Source organism: Falco cherrug, chromosome 1, assembly GCF_023634085.1.
Source record: "Falco cherrug isolate bFalChe1 chromosome 1, bFalChe1.pri, whole genome shotgun sequence".
NCBI classification, from domain to species: domain Eukaryota; kingdom Metazoa; phylum Chordata; class Aves; order Falconiformes; family Falconidae; genus Falco; species Falco cherrug.
The window spans coordinates 117,194,913-117,214,441 of NC_073697.1; the positions used below are offsets into that span (position 1 = coordinate 117,194,913).

Here is a 19,529-nt window from a genome sequence, read left to right on the forward strand (position 1 = left end):
GGAATGTGTTCTCAACCCAGTGGCATTCAGAGCCTGCCAGACATGAAATCCTTGCTGGCGACTCCTCAAGCTATGTGCAAGCTGGTAAAGCTGAACTGGTGTCTCTTTCCATACAGCCAAAGAGAAGTTACTCATCTCAAACGGGCGAATGCAGGTTTCCTCTCTAGGTTGAAGAGCTGGGGGTTTGATCGCAATGGCCGTGGGAGGAGGCTGGGGGTGATGACAGAGCATGTCTTTATGTTGGGAGGATGAGTGACTGCGGGGTGAGGTCCACGGGGAGGTGATGGTGGTAAGACACTTCTGGAAGTAACATGTCTGGTTTTGGTGTCCGTGGTTCATTTTTGCTGTACTAGGAGACTCAAAATGCTAACAGGGATAATTTACGCTCTGTAGAAATTTGACTTATAGCCAGAAGTTAATGAAATTTGGCTTACATAGTTTAATAAAGATGAAGTAGAGAGCTGACTTGGTCACAGATCTGTTTCTGGCTGGTGGGGAGATTTTATTCTGTAGAGTGATGATTTAGTAGCAAAAGCGACTGAGCTTAGACTGGCAATGAGGCATTTTTCAAGCACTGACGACGTATTTCAGGGATTTTAGTTCTCGATTAGCGATAACTTTTTAAAAGCTTGGTTGTTACAGGCTGATGAGATTCTATGGCTTCTTCTGGAGGTTAAAGTTGACTTGTCAGAGGCGTTTGTCTCCAGTTTCTCTCGTACCAGATACAGATAGAATTAAAGGCGTGACTGTAGAGTTCATGACTGACTATTTTAGATCTTTAATGTTGATGCAAGATGGAGTTAATCTAAAAATAATTGCACTTGAATGATGCTGAGTACCCCGTGTGCCTTTGGAGTCTCTCCTTAATTTCTGTGGTTTCGTTTTCTGCACGAGTACAGGGCAGCGTGACGTGAAATATCTGTGCAGGGCAGGCAGTGAATTCCATTTCACATGGGACAGCTTCTCCCTCGTTAGGTATTTCTCCCTCCTTTTTAGGTTCCTCACGCAAATGCAGCCCCCGGACGAAGTTGCTGGATAATGAGCCTGTCTCTTTAACTCTGCAGCCCATGCTGGCTGAGCTGGGGAATTTGAGAGGAGGAGGAGGGTGGGAGAGGCTGAGGCTGGGAGGATCCTAGACTGGATTCCTTGGGGGTGACCTCTCTCACCCTTTGCACATCGATAAACATTTTTCTGCAAGGGGTGGTGAGAAGCACTGCCTCTCACTGCCTGTTCCCTCTGCTCCAATAGGTCTTCCTGTGTTTGCATAACAATTTGGGCATATGTAAACACTGTATTGCCTCAGATAGCTGTTTTATTCTGCCCGAGCACGAGTTTTAGAGCAATCGTGCTGGAAGACGCAGGCTTTCATGGCTTTCTTCCCATCCCTTTTCCACCCTTATCCCTGGCACTGAAAGTTAACTAGTGTATTAAGATCAGAAGAACCCTCCGTGTAAGTACAATTATTCCTTGAACAAAGCCAAGCAGCAGGAAAGCTGGCACCTGCTAGGTAATTTTTTCAAAGCGCTTTTTCCCCCTGCTCTCCAACATTTCACTTAAATTGATAACATCTTCAGTAAATCTTTGGTTTCGGTGTGTTACTTTGGATTTAAACCGGTGTGAAGTGCTCAGTCTTCCCCCTTGCCCACCCCTTCCCTCCCCGGGATGCAGATGTTTGCTTGGACCCAGTCTCTGCACTGTTCCAGCATGTGCCTGTTTCTGTGTTTTTTGCCTCACTTTTGAAATCATAATGTCGTCTTATTTTTCTGATGAGTGCCTGTACTGGAACCACTGGCTGTGGATACAAGCGGAGCAGCCTGGCATGGATAGTGGAATAATCACCCTTTTATGAGCAAGAATGTAACGCATTAATGGGTGTGTCTTTGTTAGCAGCCAGTATAATAATAAAATCAAAGTATTTCTGGTGAAATCCAACTTCAATCAATATTTCAACATCTTGCTCTCATGCAAACATAGTTTCGAGCTGTGGAGGTTGTTTCCAGCAGCTGGTGTGATGTATCCATCCCTTGGTGCTACCTGCGCGGTACAGGCATTGCGGGGCACGGAAGCGTTGCAGAGGAGGTAGCATCTGCACCTCTGGCCATACTTAATCCTGGCAGAAACCTTCAGGTTGTTTCGGGTGGGTTCTTTCATTTGCAGCTTATTTTCAATGCCATTTCTCTTGCTGACTCAAGAGCTGTTGACAATCCCACCCCTTGCTTCTGCCCAACGAAGGCTGCCCTGGTTGGAGCCTGTCTCTCTTGGTGGCCCCCGGGCAGCCCCACACTGGTGTCAGTGGGAACTCCCAGCGATTGCAGTGGAAGAATAACCATGGGGTATACTCAAGTCTGTTGCATTTATGAAATTATTGTTGAAAATCATTAGTCATCTGTAAGCAAATGTTTGCATGCTGCTTGGCATCATTTTATTTCTTTTCAGTGTATGCTGGGCATTTAAGAGGGACGTATATTTCTCAGATTTCATAAATTTGCATTGAGTTTTTCATGTACACAAATCATTAACCAAGTGTTAGGCTGCCTTTACCAGATTTGCTACAGGAATGCCTGCATGCACAATCCTGGCTTTTCAGTTTTACCACTGGTTTTCTTGGGTTTGTTTGTCCCCAGTTTGCATACCTATAGGGAGGTTTTGTGCAGAGTAACATTCATTAACCAGTTCTCCCTAACTTTTTTGTTAGAAACTTTAACCCTCAGAATGTCTTCTTAAGAACTGCATTTCAAAATAAGCAAGGAAATGAAAGTGTAATTCAGATGGGGATGTTGGGAGCGGTGTTGTGGTTTAACCCCAGCCGACAACTAAGCACCGCACAGCTGCTCGCTCACTCCCACCCCAGCAGGATGGGGGAGGAGAATTGGAAGGGTGAAAGTGAGAAAACTCATGGGTTGAGATAAGAACAGTTTAATAATTGAAATAAAATAATAATGATGATAATTGTAATGAGAAGAGAAATAGCAGAGAGAGAAATAAAACCCAAGGAAGACAAGTGATGCAAATGAAAACAATTGCTCACCACCAATCAACCAATGCGCAGCCCCCCCCCCCCCCCAACCTTCCCCCCAGCTTTATCTGCTGAGCGTGGTGCCATATGGTGTGGGACATCCCTTGGGCCAGTGTCCCCCCCAGCTCCCTGTGCCCCCAGCCCACTCGCTGTGGGGTGGCTGAGGAGCAGCAAAGCCCTGGGCGCTGTGTGAGCGCTGCTCGGCAGTAACGAAACCACCCCTGTGGGATCAGCGCTGCTTCCAGCACAAATCCAGAACGCAGCCTCCTACGAGCTAATATGAAGAAAATTAAGCCTACCCCAGCGTTACCAGCGCGTTCAACAACAAGGGTTATTGATGTGTTAGAAACTACAGAAGCACCTGAGAACAGTCGTGTAGGAATTAGGGCTTCTCCCCCCTCCAAAAAAAAAATGGTGGTGGGATCAACAGCCCAACTGAAGCGCGTCTACACCAGTGCACACAGCATGGGCAACAAACAGGAGGAGCTGGAAGCCATTGTGTGGCAGGAAAACCACGACACAGTTGCCGCCACAGAGCCATGGTGGGATGACTGGCACGACTGGAGTGCTGCAGTGGGTGTCTGTAAACTCTTCAGAAGGGGTAGGCAAGCGGCGAGAGGCGGTGGGGAATCCCTGTGTGTTAGGGAGTGTTTTGGATGCCTAGAGCTGAGTGATGGTGACAGTAGGGTTGAGCGTTTATGGGTAAGAATCGGGGAGGGATGGCAAGGCAGGTATCATGGTAGGATTCTGTTACAGACCACCTGACCAGGATGAAGTTATAGACAAAACATTGTGTAAGCTGCTGGGAGAAGCCTCACAATCACTAGCTCTTGTTCTCGTGGGGCACTTCAACCCACCAGGTGTCTGCTGGAAATACAACATAGCAGAGGGGAAACAGTCCAGGAGGTTCCTGGTGTGTAGAAGGGACCTGGAAGGGACCTCTTTGCCACAGCCGGTCCATGAGCAGCGAGGGAAGGTGCCTGTTGGACCGGCTGTTTGCAATCAGGGAAGGGCTGGTGGGTGATGTGATGGTTGGAGGCAGTCTTGGGCACAGCAATTGTGAAATGATAGTTTTCAGTTCTCAGAGAAGTAAGGAGAGGGGTCAGCAAAACTGCCACCTTGAACTTGGGGGGCAGCCTCTGGCCTGTTGAGGGGCCTGGTTGACAGAGTCCCTTGGGAGACAGTCCTGAAGGGCAGAGGGGTCTAGGAAGGCTGGACATCCTTCAAGAAGGAAATCATAAAGGCGCAGGATGTGGGCTGGTTTTCTGTTCATCAGCAGGCACAGGCAGTTAGTATTTGTCAGGAGTCTGCAAAGAACCTCGTTCTTTCTCCCTGCCCGTGGGTTGCAGTTGGCCTCATGACAGAGGAGAAAGTCATCGTCCACAGCTTCCTCCTGGCTTACCTGGATGGTGCTTTTTGGTAACTTTCCTCCCATCCTTGAGTTTTTTGTAGATTTAAATTTTTTTTTTTTTTTTTGACTTGAAGACATAAGTAGGCAGCTCCCTGAAGCGAGGATGGTTGAACCAGGCTTTGTTTGTGATAAGAGCATCCCTGAAGTGTTTGTGTCTGCACGAGATACGGGGATTTTAGTCGCGCATGCACGGCTGGGACCCTAATTACCAGATGCAACATATGCAGGGGTGGTTGTGGCTAAGCTGTGCAATGCACCGAGTCAGAAGTGTTCCTCAGGTCCTGCTAGGCTATAGACCATGAATTGGGGAGGGGATCTGGGGGATTGCTCTGCTCCTGCCCAAGTCACTGTTTTTGGTGGCTCTCCTGTAGCTGAGGAGAAGGGCTGGTTTTCTGGGGAAGCAACACAGAAGATTATGACTTTGTTGTAGTAAAAACAAGTAAAAAAAAAAAAAAAGCAAACTTGTATTTCTGGCAGACTTATCCATCCCCTTCCCAGCAGCCAGGGGGAGGCAGACCATGTCTGCGCAGTTATCACTGCGTGCATCCCTCTAACCTTTCAGATAAATGAGGAAAATGAGATGCAACCACCGAATATGCCCTGCTTGGCTAATACCTGTGTGCTGTAAAATGATACAGAATGCCAAAGTGGCCACTGAGCAATTATTTTTCTGTCTTTCATTTTCTCCTGTTCCACAAGATGGCATTGCAATCTAATGGCCTTCCTCTGGCCCCAGGTAGATGCTCTCCTCTCCCCTTTGCCTTCTGATGGAGGTTTTTTGGAGATACTGAAAGCAGGGTGTAGACTACTGTAAAGTCAGTCGATACCAGGCAGGGTTTTTTAATCTTAGCAAATGGCCAACATACCTGATTTAAAGGTAGAGTTTTGCCAAACTTATTAGTTGACATTTTCGGAAGGTTTAATTTGTTTTAAAACAGAGTAGCTTGGATTATATAAGGTTTCCTCTAGAAAATAATGATTCATGCAGGCTGGGGCCTTTTCCTGCCAGATTCTATGATCGCTCTGTTCTAAGTTATGGTTATTTTTGCCATGGATTTAATTTGTTTTATAAATTATTGATGGCAGTTGCTCAGGTTTGTTCCTCTGACGTACACTGTGTGTTTAGATGAGCAAGTCCCCATCCGTTTATTTTTTTCTCAGTGGAGCGGAGAAGCTGGTGTAGTGTGCCATGAAATCAACCTTTCCTGCAATCTGACTCTCGGAGAAGTTACACTGATATTCCCCCGCGGTGCTGCTCTGACAACTGCACTGGCTCTGAGTCACCTGTCCGTGTTTCTACAGGATGAGTTTTCTTGGCCTGGCAAGTTACAGATTTTCCTGATTTTTTTATTATTTTTTTTTCCTTCCTTCAGTTTCTTCCATTTTAAGCAATTGCAGGTTGTAAAGCGTGTTCTAAGCTGTTACCCTGTGAGAAAGCTTTGAAAAGAAACTTCAGCAGAAGAACGATGAGTCTGTTGCTTAAATTGGGCTCGTCGCTGGTGTTTTCACTGATCGCTGGTGGCTTAAATGCACTGACACTTCCATCCTCCCAGGAGCGGAGCAGCCCAGGGAGGTGGCTGAGGGGCAGCTCTCAGTGATTGAATAGCAGATGGAGTTTCATCTGGGCTTTTCTCTGTCCTGGTTCCCTTCTCCTGCAGCCCTCGCTTGCTGCCAGCCAGCCTGCTGGGGAATTCCAGGAATCCAGCAGATCTTGCTGCAGGATTTAGCTTTCCACTAGTCTTGCTACCTTGTGCATCATCCTCCCTTCTGCTGTAGTTTTTCTCTGAGCTCCATGAAGTGTTTCCTTCCTCTCACACAGCTTGTTTTCCTCCTTCGTGAGAGCGCGGGTTAGCTGCGCCCGGGGAAGCAGAGGTCTGCAGGAGGTGAGCTGGGTTTCGGGAGGAACCGACGGGTTTGCAGCCCCGTTGCGTGTGTGCGGCCGTGCTCTTCCCCCACCTTGCCCCACTGACTTCTTTCTGAACCCACTGCCTAATTGAAACTGAGATTAGTTGGAGAGAGGGGTCTCAAAGATAAGAAGTTACTACAAGCTTACTCGGGCATCTGTCCTCATTAGAAAGACCCAGTGAAGGGCCCCTTTGAGGGGGGGAAGGCAGGATGAGCTCAAGTCTCCTTAGACACCAGAGAAACCTCAGAGCAGGTTTGCTTAAGGACATAGCGGGAAATGTGGCTTCATTAATGAAGAATATTTTTTAAACAAACTGGTCCAGTAATTTCAGCATATTGCTAATCTAATAAAACTCCTGGTTCACACATTGTCTTGCCATCTTGTTTCTCCATAATATGAAACATTTTGGCTTTGTAAGCTCCGAGTCCCCAGGGAGCAGGTTGGGGAGCTCACAGGGTAACTAACAGCTTGAAGAAACATCCCAGAGGGTGTTTTCTGACTCAGCAACAAGGTCAGTTATGGTGCTGAGATGATGCCTTTGCTAGTGGCATGTGCCCAGCAGCCTGGTCCTTGCTCCTCCAGTGCCTTTGTACCCTCCAGCCAGCTCGTGGCCTCTGCGTGCCTCCTCCTCCTCTTCACACATGTTATATTCACAGCTTAAGTATTTGGCTTAAAATTGCTCATGCTGAGATGTTGAAATGAATTCAATTGATGAAAGGGGGTGCACCTAAGCACTCATAAAAGGGTTCTGCTTTTTTAAAAAAGGTGGTTTGGAGTTGCTTTATGAATTTCTTTCCAGGTGAGGAGCACGGCATTTACTGGCAGTGTCAGCTGTGTGTGTGTTTAGCAGAAAAGGATGGGAAGAGCCTTCTGGGTCATAGAATCTCTTCAAGATAAATTTCTGAGAACAAGCTTGTTTTTTCCCCCCCATTACTCCTATTGGAAGACTGCAGTGGTCATAAACTTATTTCCAGCTGAGACTTGTCAGGGATACTTCGTTGCCCACGTGCAGCCCTTGTTCTGGTGTCTTGAATAGTTCTTTCCCCTTTTTCATTTTACTCCCCCAAATGTGCGTGTCTAAGAGATCACTCAGTGTTCCCTCCCAGCTTTTGTTTTGTCGGGCTGAACAAGTGTCTTTACATTTCAGTCTCCTAAATTAATCTCTCTGTTTTTTGATTAGCCTTTTTTTACACATCTTCCTACTGAAACTTTTTGGTTTGTTAACCATGAGGACTGACCGCAGCATCCCCAGAGCCTTCTTGCAGTGGCTTGCCCACCGGTTCTAGCACTTCCCTGGCTGCTGGAAATATTTCAATTACAGCATGTTGTGCCTCAGTTTTGCTTTGAGCTGTTTGCTTGGGCCTTTCACGCTCTTGAACATTTTCCACCTGAGTTATTTTCTTTCCAACGCTTAGCACAACCTCTTGTTTATCCCAAGTGCGTGGCTTCCTCTTTCAGCCCATCGAATTTCAACCTTCCTCCATTTGTCTTCAAAGTTACCCATTTTTTTTCCTATATGCTGTCCCAGCTTTCCTCTGTGCTGGTGCTGCTTTCCAACTTTATGTCATCAGCAAATTTCATTAGCACAGTTACTTTTTGTGCCAAGGTCATTAATAAAAATATTTAATAAGATCAGCCTCCTGACCGTTCCTTGAGGAGCTCTGCCGGTGACCTCCATCCATTCTGATCCTTCTTTCAACGCTGCTTCGCCTTTCACCAGTTTCCTGGCCTTACAGTTCTGCTAATCCCCATTTTTTTTTTTTTCATTTAATAATTTCCCACATGGCACTGTATCACATGCCTTGCTGAAGTCTGTGTGGATAGGATCTATCATGTTTCCTTTGTCTAGAAAATTCATTATCTTACTGGATTAACCTGATTAGCTCTGTTTGATCTGATTTCCCTTCAGTACAGTCCCCTTGTTTTCTACCCTGTTTACCACTTAGTTTCATGTTCTAATTAGTCTTTCTTCAGTTTGCTCTAGAGCCTCCATCCTGCTGAGGTTAATCGGACAGGCTTGTGGTTGCTCACATCACTTTTTCTCTTCCACAGTGCAGTTGTGTGGAAGCTGCGGTTCCTCTCTGGTGCTGGAGAAGCAGCTGCAGCTCCGTCCACCTAGTTTTCGGATACATATCCCAGTTAATGTTCAGTTTGAAGGGGAAGACCTGGAGCTCTGTGTGCGTCAGTCCGCCTGGCTTCATTAACCATCTTGCTTCATTTAAAGATGGTTAGTCCTGTGACACTGAGACCCTTCAGAACCACTGCAGCCTTCTCCATCCTCCCACCAAGCCCAGGGTTGGTGGATTCAACCAGCAATCACTTGTCTGGGTCTTTGGCATCTGTGCCACCTGGTCCCATGAGCCTTTTTCTGGCTGTGGTGACCCCCAGAGCATCTCCCGGGATGACTTTTGCAGATAGAGACACAAGTGAAATGGTTCACTTAAGGCTGCACAGCAAGTATAGTATAAAGAAGGGATGGAGGGCAGTCACAAACTGATCAGCAGCAAATGAGGTGGGGAAAAATTACTTTGCTGCTATGTACTGACAAGAGGTTTGCTTTTCAGGTGGCAGTGTCAATGCGTTGGCAATCGAGGTTGCAAAGTAATGGGCTGTTCAATAGCAGAGCCCTAAATTCAAGCAGAGCCCAAATGATAGTAGAGGGGGCTGGAGCGTGGCATGGTTGTGAGATGTAAATCAGATGTAGGTTCAAGTCTGAAGCTATGATAATGGCATCCCTCCCCATCAGGAGACAGAGTTAAGGGGAGAGGGAGAAAGGGGGGGCATGGGTAGGAGAGCAAAAGGCAATAGACATCTTCTTAATTACATTTGCATATGCAGCTGTTCAAACAGACTGAACTTCATCAGTGCTTGTTCATACCTATCAGGAGATTTAGAGCAGCTGTTGTCAACCCATGTAGCGGGATTGTACAAATCTGGTGGTAAAATAAGCCCCTGGGCACCCTGCTCACCCAAGCTGTCCATCACTCCAAAAGGGCAAGCAATTAGTTGTATTTGAATATTGAAAAAAATTGGAATTGTGTGAAATATCCAAGGGCGACTGCTTACAGCTTGGTTTCCAAGGATACATGTTGCAGAATTAAATCATTAATTTATATTTCTGAAAATGGTGCTGAAATGTGATAATTTGTACATTACCAAAGAGGCTCAAACTCGCCTCCTTCTGCCTTTTCTTTCCTAATATGCTCAGTGACAAAATAATTGCTCTACCCAATCTGGAGTTGAAATACAACGGTGTTCTGGCTTGGGGATTTTGTGCCATTTAGTTAAAACTAAATGGGGGGGCGGGGGGGGGGAATTATCTGGGTTCACTGTTTTTATTAATTCTTACAACTTTGAAATTCTGCCTTAATTTTTGGCTCCCAAATACCCGTGCAAGCCATTTCTAGCCTCTTGTGATCTTGCTACCTTAAATTCATCCCAGCCAAGATGCTGTCCTGAGCACAGCACTGCTGCAAGCACAGTGCCCGGGCAGAGAGAGGGTCCAGCATCTGGAATGCTGCTTCACAGGCCCCGGGCACTTGAGGGACACAACAATACATGGAGGATGTGGTCAATGGAGAAATTAGTTTGCTAGGGACCAAGTGGTTATGATGTCTCTTCAGGGCTTTCTGAGGATGCATAGAGGATGTTGATCCCACCAGAAACTGGGGTTATAAATCCAACAGGGGCTGTGATCTCAAATCTTTCTTGTCTTGCAAAAATACAGTAGGATTCCTGCAATCGTGCTAACTCTGGCTGGAGGAAAACTGTCCTCTGGCAAATGGGCAGAGCAGTGAGAAACCCTGGCCCTGGAGGGGGTGGCTTGTCAGGTCCACCCCCGACACTTGGGGGATGGCCAAAGTGTTACTTTAAGGAAAGTATTTATTTAAGGTGAAAATCAAGCATGTTCATGCAGCATTCATCTTGAAGCATTCAAATGGCAAGAGTTACGCTTCCAGCAAGCGTGTTAATTAAACAGTGTTGTGCATCTGGGCTTGGTGGTTTTGTATTGGGAAAGTGCATGGGGGCTGTGCATTCGGTCATGCCAGCAAGCTGCGTCTGCAAGGACGGTCGTACCGGGGGCTCTTTGTGCCCCAGCGCTGTGTCTGGTGCTGCTGAAAGCAGCTCAGCCTCGTGCTGGGGCTGCGGGGCTCGGGTGGGCAGAGCCCCCCCACCCCGAGGTGTTCAGAAGCACCAGTAAGGAGCCATGCTGGGGCTGGTGCGCGGGTGCTGGAGGGTGCTGTTCTGCACAGTGGGGTGCAGCAGCGGTTGCTGGCAGGCACTATCCTGCTGCTGCCCCAAGTGGGACCTCACACTCCTGTTCCCGGGGCGAGCTGCAGAGCAGATGGAAGTTTCCACAGGAAACAACTTGTGCTATTGCAGCGGGATCACCAGACCCAGCGCCGAGCAGGGCGGTGGGGTGGATGGGACCCGTCCCCTTAGATACCTGCCTCCTAGCAGAGGGCAAGCTGCAGTCTGAGGGAACACCTGTAGCCACTTAACCTGCTGTGGTAGGGCTCCAGGGGAGAAGCTTCCCAACTGGCTTAAGCTTGTAAGGTGGTACCGCTGCGGGGAGGGCGGTTTCATGTCTGGCAGTGATGAGCTGGGTTGAACTCGCTGCCATGAGCTGGTTCAGGAGTGCGTGCTGCCTCCAGAAGGTACTTCACCACCTTCTTTCTGGTGGAACGTGAACCTGATGTGTTTTCCAAACTCACAGCCGTGTGAAGTGGGGTTTTAAGTCCTGAAATAAACCAGCCCCAGTTTTAACATATTTAAATACAGTTTTTGCAGATTAAAGTCCATGACTCTGGCATCACTCTGATGCGACTTGAAGGTGTGAGTGCAGTCCTAGTGACTGTAGCCTTTAAAGGTAGCTTTAGTGTGGGCTAGCTGTCTGCTTGACCAAGGCTTCAGGTAGGTTTTGCATCCTTTGCTCAGCATCACACTGCCAAATGTCACACAGAGGTGATACACACGGGGCTCGCATTGATGCTGTTGTACCAGCGTTGGGGCTAGGGTTTGCAGTGACTTTTAAACCTTTGCAGTAAAAGCAGAGATGTGTCACTACAGCATCACTTTTGCTTGCAAACCAAGTTGGACGTTGGTGGCAGGAATGCTTTCCTGTGCACAGATCTGCAGCAGCAAAGTGGGATTCACTGTTTCAGTAGATGACCTATCTGCTTCAGAAATAATTTTTTGCTTTGTGATAGGAGGGGGGTGTGTGTTTCTGCTGCACGATGATCAGCTTGTGCTAGTGACTTTGCTGTAAAATCCTAGTGAGTGCTGGGATTTGCAGATGAGTTGCAGATGCGAGGTGGTGTCTTGTGTAGCTTTGAATGCATTCGGGTTGCGTTGTACCGCATCCCCGTTTGGATTGTAACACACAGTAGCTGCTGTGTAACACTTATCTTCTATATATTAAAAAAAAAAAATGCGCTAGAACATTGCCTGTTTGGCAAGGAAAACAGTGCCACTAGCACTGTTTCAGTGGAAACTTCATTTTCCAAGCCATGCTTTCTAAAAACTGTCTGGTGATTATATTTATCTGTGAGATTCATTGGGAAATGTTGCAAAACTTGCCTCTAATTTGTTGCAGTAGCCTTTTGCAGGAGGTGCTGTAGGCTTGGAAATAGCCTTTAATCGTTGTTCCTGGGTCATCAGCTGCCTGATAATTTAATTATGTCTATCAGTGTGGTTCGTGGAGATCAGCTAAGAAGGGAGCAGTGCGAGGTGTCCCATGCGCTCTCCTTCCCAGCCCTCCTCGCACGACTCCTCGATAAACATTTTCTCCTTGATGCTTTCTTTTGTCAGAAGCCTGAAAGAATACGCTTATTTTAAACTTCTTTCTGCTTCCATAGATGGACAGTTTTATATGATACAGACAGTGCCTGCTGTGATTTTTATGGCCTATAGTTTTCTGAGCAAATGGTTTTGCTCACAAGTTGGCTGAGCTAAAATGACCTTCTCTTGTTCATTAACTGTCTGTTGAAAAATATGCGTGTGGTGGTAGTTATAGAGCCTTGATTGGGGTTATTTTAGGTGGTGCGGGGAGGTCTGTTCCTTTCCTTCCCTCCTCATTATCAAGCAGAAGCGACTGCTTAGGGCCTGGTTTATTTACCTAATAAACTGCCTCTTGTATCGTCTAGGAAATGCTCACATTTTTCCGCCAAGAAATCCTAGTAACAGGCAAACAGAGGTCTAGCAGTCAGGTCTGGAGAAACAACAAAATGAAGGTCAGCTAATATTGCTGTTATTCTCTTTCCCGGTGGCCATGACAGCAGGGGTGGTTTATTTGAAGATCCCAGACTCGGAGTCATTGTTGGTCCCCCGAGCATTGGAGGCTGTGCCAACACTTCGGGATATTAATGTATTCTACAGATCAGTGAATGAAGAATTCCTCCGCACTCCTTTTTTTTTTTTTTTTTTTTTTTTTTTATAGAAAGAAAAAAAAAATCCTCTCTTCTCCCCTTCCCCCCTTCTCCCTGCACTTTGTTTGCAGTGGCTTTGTCTGCGGGGTGTTGCTGGGCATTTCTAATGAGAAGGGGAAGAATTGCAGTGATGGGGGCCGGGGGCGGGTGGGCACAGCTCCCCGCTTCCAGCACCGATGGCAAAGCTGGTCCAGGGCACTCAGGTGCATTGCAGCTCTCACGCTGGCACAGTTTGGGTATGGAAATGTCCAAGGAGGGGCAATAAAAAGGCTCATTTTGGACACGTAAACCTCACTAATTTGCTTCCTCCACGGAGAAAATCCTACCCCGTCACCCCCCGCACAGGACACGATGCCTCAGTGCTTCTTTAGTATTCATCCCAGCGCCGTGGCCGCAGCCATCTCCCAGCCCACCCCAAGCAGCTGCTCAAAGGGACAAAATTAAAGCAATTCCTGCTCCCAGTGACTTACTACTGGGGAATAATTGGGTTCTGTTTGGGAGGAACATAGAGCAACCGGGCCCCGACAATGGAGAAAGTACAGGGCAGCGGGGGCTTGGTGGGACAGATCTGTGGAGGCTTTCGCGGGGTTCGGTGGGAATATAAAGCTGGTTTCATAAAGAGCGATTATCTAATAATAATGCAATGGATAAGGGAAAGGCGTCTGAGCAGGTTTTTTTATATATTCTCATTCCATAGCAGGAATTGTACTTTAGATATTTTTTTAATATATTCTTTGATGCCTCATGGAAATGTTAATGAGACAAAAACCGCTAAAGAGCTCTCCAGACACTGCCCTGCTTTGGAGAAGGGTGGACTGAAACGCAGACCCTCTGGAGGGCTTCTGACACACAAGCGGTCCTTTTATTTCATCTTCTATATCCCAGAGACATGTCTAAAATTGGAGGGGAGATGAGAGGAGGCTGAAGAGGCCGGGCTGAAGGCCCAGCATTCTGCATTTACAAGAGGAAAAATTGCCGACTGGCTGTTAAGGCCGCGGTTTGATGGGCAGTGCACTGCCCGCGTTTGAAGTCCAGACTGAAGGTACTCCCAGGATGTAAGTGGGATGCTTTTAGGCCGTCTTTCACTTCGACTTAATTAAGAAACTCATGGGCTTTGTCTCGAGGGGGCTGGTTAACGTGTGAAGCTCCGGCCCCCCGTGAAGAGGGGCTGAGGCGAGGGGGGAGGGTGGGTTGCGGGTACACACATGCACGCCGCTTTTGTGCCCTGTTGCCAAACTGAAGACAGTAGCGAGTGCGAACCGGGCATTGCCAGAGGTCATCCCTTGTGTGCAGCGATGAACCCGCCTCCCACCACAGAAAGCCTTTCTTAGAGAGCCCGAGCCAGCCAACCTTCCTGCGCTGCCTGCATGGGGAAACAAAAATAATTTGTGGGGGGTAGGAAGGGTTTTGTATGTGTCCTGCAGCATCCTTCGTCAGTCCTAATGGAGCGCCAGAGGTTACACCAAAAAAGAGCAAACGCTGTTTCTTAAGTTGCTGATGCCCTGTGTGTGTATTTACACAGGAGGAATATCGGCTTTGAAATTTCGTGGGTTGGCCAGACCATTAGCTGTTGGAGGGATGGCTTCAGTGCTGGGGGATGCTAATGGCCTTGGAAATCACCTAAAAGCATCGAACCTCCCCAAAGTAACAGGCTTCTTTTCAAGCTGTTGCCGTCAGCGGCCGGTTTGCCCAGAGTGGTTGCAAATAAATGCCGCTGTGCTTTGTAGCCTTCATCATCTTCAGGTCTCTTAATCGTGGTGGTCAATGCTGATTTGATTCCCTATGAGCTGATGGCCGGAGAGGAGGCTTCGCTGCTGGCACGCGCAGGAGCGGTGAGCCGGCGGGGGTCAGGTCTGGCTCTCCCCACCAACAGTCAGCTGCTAAGGGGCAGAAATGAGGAGCAGAACATGCTCACCAGAGGCAGAATATGCAGGACTACTAAATATAAGGTTTTTTTATAAGTCTTTGCACTTTAGTGGCACTTAACAAGTGTCTAGTAAAGAGTTTCTTCCATTCCAGTTGGAGATGTGTCTCGTGCCGCGTGGTGAACTGGGGCTGCAGGCTCTCCAGCCACCGACTCTCGAGCGTGTGGCGTGGCCATTGATCCCAGCCTGGTGGCCCCAGTGTTTTTGGTGTGAAGGTGGCCTTTGGCCGGTATCTGGAGAAGCCTCATGTCTCTGGATCCAAACTGAAACACTTGAACTTCATCACTTTGTTACATTTCTGTAAGACTGCAAGCGAACCCAAGGAGAAGCCGTGGTGCCAGTTTGGGATGGGAGAGGGAGGTGGTTGGGCTGCCTGGAGATGCGGAGCCCAGACAGTAGATTGTGACGGATATTGGGACCAAAGAACTTGTTACGCACGTTGGAGAGCACCCAGCATGGGCTGTCAGGGCTTGGCAGAGGTGGCTGGGGCTGATGACTTGCCAGCTGTGATTTGGGGGTTATGTACGAGGCGGAATAGGATGGGGATAGCATTCACCTATCAGTTATTTCTGTAAACTTGTTTTAATTCTGCAGCTGAAGAATTCCAGGATTGTGACTATAATTCCGATGTGATACACATCCTGTCAAGTGGTTCCCTTCGTATAGGTGGTAACTGCTTTCTCTTGGCCCCCTCCCCTGTGCTCCAGCATAGCAGGAGCAGGGTGAATTTGTAGCTTATACTGGTATTTGTACCTTCGCCACTCTGCTTTGTCACTCGCTTCTGGTTGCCCATGAGAAAAAACAAGTATGTTATGCAACATGATGCCCTATCATGAAGGTTAGATTTTTAACATAATAGGCATATTTGCATAACTTTCCCAAATCTACCAAGTTCAAGGAATTTGGAACGTATAAACTCTCCAGAACCAAAGAGATTCCCTGCTTTATTGCTTCTCCCTGTGCTTGGTGATTTTATTTAGCGCTGTAAGATTTCCAGCTCCTGCAGGGCTGGGTGGTTTTTTACTACTGCAGTGTTTATAATGTCATTGGGGATCCCAGCAGACAATGTTTTGTATTTAGCTCTAGAGCGTTAGCAAGGCGGCAATACTGCTAAAAAGTTTCGGAAAAGCACGTTATTGGAGCCAAAGTGACTCATTCCTGCTAGAGAAGCAGCAAATGTTTTTCTGGCATTTAAATAAAATGCAAAAATATTAATTTCCCACCTTGGTATTGAATTAAAGACTCAAAAGTGAGGGGAAAAAAGCCCAGTGTTTAGGCCTTCTACAAAAACATTAGCAGTGCCAAATGATTCATACTGAGTATTTCACAGCATGCTTTCAGGGGTATAAACAGTAACATTTCCAATTTCCTGAGATGAGAGGATTTGATTTTTTTCTTGTGAATTTTGCATTCTGTGCTTTCTGATTCAGAAACACTTGTGGGGGGGGGAGGGATGTTTTGACAAGGTACTCAAATAGCTTGGGAGCTGGGTAAATGTTTGTTTAAAGTTGATCTTCAGTTTTTGTTCGAACTCCAGGTTCAGATGGGAGATGAGGTGGAGAAGTGGATTTTCAGACTTCATGTTGTACCTCACTTAGCCCTTTGCTGAAATTAAAATTCTTTCATTTCTGCACGTCTTTCCCAGTGTTGCTGCTTCGGCTTTTCTGGTTACTTTGGTAATAACAACATTATTAATATTTCCATTGGACGCATGGCTGCTTTGCCACGTCCTCTATACTACTTCCTACATAATTAAGTGTTTTATGTTTGCTTACCATCACCTTTGGTATTTCAAAGATGCTCATTCCTTTGGTAGCTGAATGCAATTATGTAGATGAATGCAGGGTAAGTTCTGTTCTCCTGTGTGCTTAGCTGTCTGCATTTAAGCATTCATGTCATATTTGTACATGCATATTTTAGCGGTTAATGGTCTATGAGAGAAGCTTTCTTGAAGAGGAGTATCTTGAGTATAGATCAGTCAGCCTTGCCCACTGATGAAAAGCTGTTCCTGTGCTGGGATCCGTCGCTTCTCTGTGACTGGATTTGTTCCAGCCCAGAGTTATCTGCTGAGCTGCCATAATGTGGAGCTGCCCTGAAGGCTGTAGTGTAGCCCATGCAGGAGGACAGTCGTGCTTTTGGTCTTTAAATTCTGCTTGAAATAAAGAGTTGGTGAATTTGGAGGCTTGCTCTGTTGTATGCTGTATAAGCCCTATTGAGATAACAAAGGTTGAATTCTGGCACTTGCTAATTGCATGAAATACTGAATTTTCTCTTGCGATGCCCAGGTAGCTTGCTGCTGTTGCAGAGACCCGTGTTTTATTTTGGCTCCCAGAGGAACCAAACACTAGAGATCATCTTCCAAGGAAGAAAGGGTAGAACTGATTTTCTCTAGCTGCTGAGTAAATGAGAAGGTCAAGGGGTGCTGATGGCTTTTTGGTGGTCATCTTTTGTCCTGCTAATTCTGGCAATAATTAGATGGTTAAGTCATCAAAGAGCATGGAGTTGGAGAGTATTTAGATGTTAAATGGCTTAATAAGCTGAGCTGGTTGTAGCCTGACTGATGTGGTAGTGCCCGAAAGGGAGGTGCGGTGTGTTTGTAGGTAGGCATTCAGGTATTTTTATAGGTTATGACTGAACAAGTTTTACAACGTACGAGCTCCAGTTGTCTGCTTCCTTGCTTAATTTGGCAAGGTTCACAGGAGAGACGAGTGTGAGGTAAGGGGTAGTTTTGGCTGTGTTCTGCTCGGTGGCTGGTGTTAGCGGTGGTCTAGCTCACCTGAGACACCACGTTGGCTCCGTAGCTCCAAGATAGCGGGGGGAACCCCTGATTCCTTTTAAAGCCTTCATTCAGGATTAGTCAAGAACGAAACGGGGTGTCAGGAGGGCGGGAAATGTGTTATTTCTAGGCAGCTTCCCATCTTTGTGGATGCGTGTGGCTGGTTCTGTGTTCCCTGGAGAGTTGGAAGGCGAGTGCTAAAAAAGACCTTATGGCCATACAGGATGAAGGGAGGAACTGGGAGTAATAGCGGAGTGATTGCTGGGAGGATTTGCTCTCATTTGCTGCCAGGCTGGCACTGGCTCCATCCTGTGGTGGTTGACCTGTCTTAGTAACTCCTTAACGTATATATTGTCCTTTGAGGAACAGGGCAGTGCTGTTGTCCCCATCGGAGTACCTGTGGCTTGGCTGTGTTCAGGTCCTCCTGCCTGGAGCATCATCACTGCCATCCTGCTCTCGGACTATCACTGTGCAGCTCTGACTTTGAGGTGCTAGAGGAACTGGAGTTAAGCCGTTGGATTTTGGGGATACAATCCACAATTTGCCATGCTTTGCTCAGATGAGCTGTGAATTGTCTGCCTGTCCTTCCCAGACTGCTCTGCAGAAGCGGCTGCTTGGGTTCTTCTTGGTTCACTGACACAGACGTTCTCTTAATGCCACCTGAGGTCAAGGCATGGATGCAGCAGGCAAGGACAGCCCCTTGTCTCTGCTGTGCTTGCCACAGGCGGAGTCTGAGATCAAAAAACCCTTCCACTGTTGCCTGTAGCCCTCTGTGTGGAGTGGCAGCAGGTCCAGACAAGGGGGTGCTGCAGGTCAGGAGCACGGGGCGGGGGGACAGGTGGGCTGAGGATGACGGGAGAAGCCCTTCCTTGGGGACCTGGTGCTTGTCAACCCTCTGCTGCAGCAGGTCAGCCAGCATCCCATCGGGGTTGGTGAGCTGATGCATTAACAAGTGAAGTTTACCCACAGATGTGCAGAAATGGCTGATGCTCAGGAGGTCGGGGCTTCCCTACTTAGTAGAGCCTGCTGGCAGGCTCCTTTCCTTCTTACTTGAGGAGTAACAAATGAGTAGCTGAGACGCCTTGAGCTGCCCTTTGCAGTGATGGAATACATCTTAGTCACTTGGTAAACCTGACATTTTTCAAGGTGTTTCCCAGGTGCCCCCATCACCGCTGTTAGACCCTTATACTTCCCTTCTTCATAGCTGTCGTACCCCTCTCCGCTTTCTGAGAGGATTAGCCCTTCCATCAGGTTGATCATCTGGTGTTCTGCAGTTTATCTTGGCCTCTTGTGAGATGCCAGGGCGTGAAATAGTCTCTTGTGGCGGAGTTTCCTTTGATCAAACTAGACTGCACTTCAGTAGTCCTCAACTGTCTAACTTCTTGCATAAGAGACTTTCTCCGAGAGATATTTTTGAAGACATCTCTTTGATAAAAATATTTCAGGTAGGAGGGAGAACTCTCAGCACACTCACCTTCTCCAGCATGATGGGGTTACACCCTTTACTTTATATAGATCAAGAACATAGGGAATTTGTAATTCTGTAGATAATGGAGGGTTGCTGAATAACGCTCTATAGACTCGTGTTAAACTGGGAGTCTTTTAAAAAAGCAAATGTTATAAAGCTGTGTCTGAAGCCTCTGTGGAACAGCCTCTCCTAGAACCTGCCTCTGCCAGCAGTGCCCTTCACAGTGTCATTAGTGGGGAAAAAATAACGATTGCTGCCCATTCACCTGCACTCTGGGCAATTAATTTCCCAAGCTCAGCCCATGTACTCCGGCAGATCATGGCGAAGGACATGCATTGGCATCGCCTGTGTACCACGGGGCCAAGGGGACCCTGCCTGGGGACCTGACGGGCTTACCTGGCTCCTGCAGAAGGCACGGGCTGTTTCCCATTGCTGTTGCAGCAGCTGGCTGTCTTGCCACAAAACTGATTATTTTCTTTCCTCTTTTGGATGGCAAAAGCTACGTTGGATTTATGAAATGCACGCGACAGATAACTGCTGCTGTCTTATTTGCAGACACCCCTCTGCAGTCCCTGGGTGCTGCTGTTGGCAGTGCTGCG

The 19,529-nt window shown here is 47.4% G+C and overlaps 1 protein-coding gene across 2 annotated transcripts in view; it reads left to right on the forward strand.

Annotated features, from left to right (window-relative positions):
* Positions 1 to 19,529, forward strand: part of STX8 (syntaxin 8) — a 104,510-nt gene that overhangs the window by 65,145 nt on the left and 19,836 nt on the right. The window lies entirely within an intron of this gene.